This window comes from Agrilus planipennis, unplaced genomic scaffold (assembly GCF_000699045.2).
Source record: "Agrilus planipennis isolate EAB-ADULT unplaced genomic scaffold, Apla_2.0 scaffold103, whole genome shotgun sequence".
Classification (NCBI taxonomy): Eukaryota; Metazoa; Arthropoda; class Insecta; order Coleoptera; family Buprestidae; genus Agrilus; species Agrilus planipennis.
Window position 1 is genome coordinate 658,813 of NW_020438959.1, and position 5,519 is coordinate 664,331.

The following is a 5,519-nucleotide window of genomic DNA, read 5'->3' on the forward strand; positions in this document are numbered from 1 at the left end:
TTTTTTATTAATTTATTTCTCCCTTATTAAACCAGCTAAAACTTCCCATATGTATCAAAACTATTATGAGGCATTAAGGAAAACAATCTTAAAGTTGGAAATTACTGTCAGGCCCCTTCAACCGTCATTTTTGTTTCTCGATAAATTAATGTCTCCATTATTAAATAAACTGAAACGCATTTGAGACCAAAGCTTTAGAATTATTAATAGTTCATTAGAATCTTGAATGCTTTTTTAATTTTTTTTATATAAATACTTGAAAATTGAGATTCCGGAGATGGAAGGAAATATTAAATTTTTGCTCCAGAATTATTTAAATTTCGAAAATCTTATTTCTTTATATCATCTCTTTGGTAAATAAAGTCTTTACTTCCTGCTTTTTTAAAACACCTCATTAGAAAGCATCCATTAAAAAGTTTATTTTTTACTTAATTTTATATTTAGATTTACTTAAAATAGTAATTGGAAAATATTTATAATGTTTTATTAATCAGTATTTAGTTTTGACAAGTAAAAGGCGTAACATTAACTTTACTAGCGGTGGTACATTCCAATTAATTTACGTAGGAATGAAGAATCCACGATAGCCGTGTAAACCGGTAACATCGACTCGCCCATTTCGCGTAATGTCTCGCGTTTATGATGTAGGTGTCGTTAATGAACAGTCCCGATTTTCGCGTTTACACAAAAGCTAGATGATAACGAAGATAAATTTAGCTCGGATTAATTTTGAAATGTCCGAGGAATATATTATAAATATGCACCTTATGCAACAGGTACGATAATAACTGCAACCTACAACTTCAAGTTACCAGAGAGGAATTGAAAATGGCCGATAAACTGTCCCAAGAAAATTGTAAATTACGTTAAAGTAACAACGGTAATAACCATGTTGTTAATCCACCATTCATATTATATTACTTGCGTGATTTATCAGTATTACCAATTAACTTTAACGTAATTTCCATATCCATTTTTATAATTTACCAACATGAATGTTTTTTTTTTGTTATTAATTATAGTCATTTCATTTGATTACAGTTATTTAATGGTTAATCTTGGACATTATTAACATCGGAAGTTTTTGTGCTCTGCTCTCACCATTGTCATGAATTATCTACTTGGGAGAAGATGTTGCATGATCATTCCGTTTAGGGTAAGTCTTTTTTACATTTGTCATATGTATCTAGTTGGGTCGTAAGAAATAATAACAAATTTATTGTTCTTTCTTACTATATATTTACATATGTAGATGGTTCATGGGTGTGAAAAATAATTTATTAATACCTTTCACAAGTCAGGACTTCCTTGTGAAATAGATAAATCAGTTACAAAAGCTCTCCTCGCAAATTGAATTACTTTTAATGTTGGAAGCGTTAATAGATTACAATAAATAGGACAGCGTGTCTCGAAACAATTTACTTAAACTCATAGGTATACCTACTTACAAATATAAACGTATAAATCATACACTTTTTCCTTTTGCTTACCATAGCCTTTTTGAATTATAATAAGACATTCACTTGCTGACTTAATAAATTGCAGACCTTGTTTGTGTGCATTTAATTACATATATGATAATTCAACAGAATACACAATCCCCTTTACATGTTAAGGGATCTATACTTAATGTATCTGTGCAAATATATCACATCAAAGCCATTTATGTATACGTGTGAGGCTGTAGAGATAAATTAATATAGGAATTTTAAATAATATGATAAAAATGTTAACTGATATTTATTCGTACACCGGATAACTACTTATTTGCTTAAATTTTCTCATTTGATCATATGTGTAATATCATTTCGCATTTGGTCATTAAATAACAGATTCCTATTAATTGTATTCAAGGAATGGTTTATGATTCAATTAATTTGTTTAATACCTTACAAAAAGTCAGTATTTTTGTCTGATAGTGTCATAAAACACAATGTCATTGCATAATTGAGGGGCTATCAAAGGCCCTGTATAATGTTCCAACTGTATTAAGTCTATTCTTGTCATTCGATAAACGTAAAATTAATGCCTTGAATGAAATGTAGGTAATCTATTAATTGAATTTTAACTTTTTATTGATTAGGACACTGTGAATTACATTGTTGTACAGATCGTACATATTTATGTCCTAAGTAGGTGTCAAAAATCATTGACAACTATATACATAAAACTAATTTTCTATCCCTCGAGATCAGTATTTTTTTTTTTCTGGATAAAAGACCCTATGTCATTTTATGTTTTATTTATCCCTGACGCCCTGACTATTTGTGCATAAAATTTCATTATGGGTTTACCTTCGGCTTTGCTCGCGTTGATGTTCGAAATATCTGTCAAGGATCATCCACGACTAAATAAAACTAATTTTTCTATCCTTCGGGAACAGTATTTTTTTTTTGATAAAAAGTAGCCCATGTTGCTTTTTGTGTCCCTGACAATATGTGTACAAAGAGTAGTTCAAGCGTGAAATGAAAACAAACAAGCTGACTTGCACATTTATAATATTAGTAAGGATTTTAGTAGCAATCAACTCTTGAAAGAACCTTATCACAGCAGTAATGATTTTTATTTTTACATAACAGGGAAAAAGAATATTCATTTATCTGAAATATTTTTGAAATTCTGTAAATAACTATTTTTATGTTCTAACATGCCTTTTTTTACATTTCTGTCGGTTTGTCCAATATAAACTGGGGCAAGACTCATAAATTACCTTATAAACTCCTGACCGTCTTTCTTTATTTAATTTATCTTTGTTATTTCAAACGAATTTGCCTACAGAATAGATAATTTATTTTACTACATACAGGATGTCTCACGGTACCCATCCATTACGTTATTTCGGAAACTACTATAAGTAATCCCACATTTATGAGAATAACTCCATATTTTAGAATAGGTGCAATATGTAGACGTTGTTGTTATTACCTGCTTCTGCTGCTTTTAAAAAATATATCAATGGTTTATACCCTAATGCAAATTCATTTCCTTGAGTAGAATAAAGATTCGGGCTATATTGTGAAAAATCGAAAATGTGATATTGTTTTTTTTAGCTAAAATTAAATCAAGAAAATTAATATAAGAACAAAGGCTTTCACGGCCGGAATCCATAGTGGAATAAAGATGCGGGCTGTAGGGCCGTGGTCTAAGTGAACTATTCTGTCCAGACGTTTCGTCAGCTACTGCGGCTGACATCTTCAGTGGTAGTGTTGCGTTGACAACGTGAACGTAGATTATATCTCGATGTCTCGACAGCGACTGTTCACGTTGTCAACGCAGCACTACCACTGAGGATGTCAGCCTCAGTAGCCGACAAAACGTCTGGACAGAATAGTTCACGTAGACCACGGCCCTATAGCTCGAATCTTTACTCAAGGAAATTAATTTGCATTAGGGTATAAACCATTGATATATTTTTTAAAAGTCGCAGAAGCAGTTGATTTTCGCGTTTACACAAAAGCTAGATGATAACGAAGATAAATTTAGCTCGGATTAATTTTGAAATGTCCGAGGAATATATTATAAATATGCACCTTATGCAACAGGTACGATAATAACTGCAACCTACAACTTCAAGTTACCAGAGAGGAATTGAAAATGGCCGATAAACTGTCCCAAGAAAATTGTAAATTACGTTAAAGTAACAACGGTAATAACCATGTTGTTAATCCACCATTCATATTATATTACTTGCGTGATTTATCAGTATTACCAATTAACTTTAACGTAATTTCCATATCCATTTTTATAATTTACCAACATGAATGTTTTTTTTTTGTTATTAATTATAGTCATTTCATTTGATTACAGTTATTTAATGGTTAATCTTGGACATTATTAACATCGGAAGTTTTTGTGCTCTGCTCTCACCATTGTCATGAATTATCTACTTGGGAGAAGATGTTGCATGATCATTCCGTTTAGGGTAAGTCTTTTTTACATTTGTCATATGTATCTAGTTGGGTCGTAAGAAATAATAACAAATTTATTGTTCTTTCTTACTATATATTTACATATGTAGATGGTTCATGGGTGTGAAAAATAATTTATTAATACCTTTCACAAGTCAGGACTTCCTTGTGAAATAGATAAATCAGTTACAAAAGCTCTCCTCGCAAATTGAATTACTTTTAATGTTGGAAGCGTTAATAGATTACAATAAATAGGACAGCGTGTCTCGAAACAATTTACTTAAACTCATAGGTATACCTACTTACAAATATAAACGTATAAATCATACACTTTTTCCTTTTGCTTACCATAGCCTTTTTGAATTATAATAAGACATTCACTTGCTGACTTAATAAATTGCAGACCTTGTTTGTGTGCATTTAATTACATATATGATAATTCAACAGAATACACAATCCCCTTTACATGTTAAGGGATCTATACTTAATGTATCTGTGCAAATATATCACATCAAAGCCATTTATGTATACGTGTGAGGCTGTAGAGATAAATTAATATAGGAATTTTAAATAATATGATAAAAATGTTAACTGATATTTATTCGTACACCGGATAACTACTTATTTGCTTAAATTTTCTCATTTGATCATATGTGTAATATCATTTCGCATTTGGTCATTAAATAACAGATTCCTATTAATTGTATTCAAGGAATGGTTTATGATTCAATTAATTTGTTTAATACCTTACAAAAAGTCAGTATTTTTGTCTGATAGTGTCATAAAACACAATGTCATTGCATAATTGAGGGGCTATCAAAGGCCCTGTATAATGTTCCAACTGTATTAAGTCTATTCTTGTCATTCGATAAACGTAAAATTAATGCCTTGAATGAAATGTAGGTAATCTATTAATTGAATTTTAACTTTTTATTGATTAGGACACTGTGAATTACATTGTTGTACAGATCGTACATATTTATGTCCTAAGTAGGTGTCAAAAATCATTGACAACTATATACATAAAACTAATTTTCTATCCCTCGAGATCAGTATTTTTTTTTTTCTGGATAAAAGACCCTATGTCATTTTATGTTTTATTTATCCCTGACGCCCTGACTATTTGTGCATAAAATTTCATTATGGGTTTACCTTCGGCTTTGCTCGCGTTGATGTTCGAAATATCTGTCAAGGATCATCCACGACTAAATAAAACTAATTTTTCTATCCTTCGGGAACAGTATTTTTTTTTTGATAAAAAGTAGCCCATGTTGCTTTTTGTGTCCCTGACAATATGTGTACAAAGAGTAGTTCAAGCGTGAAATGAAAACAAACAAGCTGACTTGCACATTTATAATATTAGTAAGGATTTTAGTAGCAATCAACTCTTGAAAGAACCTTATCACAGCAGTAATGATTTTTATTTTTACATAACAGGGAAAAAGAATATTCATTTATCTGAAATATTTTTGAAATTCTGTAAATAACTATTTTTATGTTCTAACATGCCTTTATCGCCTATTTTTCATTGACTTCCATAGGGTTCTCTTTTCTCCTACTCTTTCTAATACCTCTTCATATCTAACCTTTTCTATCCATGGTATCCTCATC

General features: G+C 30.5%; 1 long non-coding RNA gene across 7 annotated transcripts in view; it reads left to right on the forward strand.

Moving 5' to 3' along the window:
• LOC108736745 overlaps positions 1-5,519 on the forward strand; it is a 15,937-nt gene that overhangs the window by 494 nt on the left and 9,924 nt on the right. For 3 of the 7 annotated variants that reach the window (XR_003231239.1, XR_003231238.1, XR_003231245.1), the window contains exons 1-2: positions 3,456-3,542; positions 3,808-3,922. This is a non-coding gene — a long non-coding RNA (uncharacterized LOC108736745). The other 4 variants (XR_003231240.1, XR_003231243.1, XR_003231242.1 and 1 more) reach the window with 4 other exon arrangements.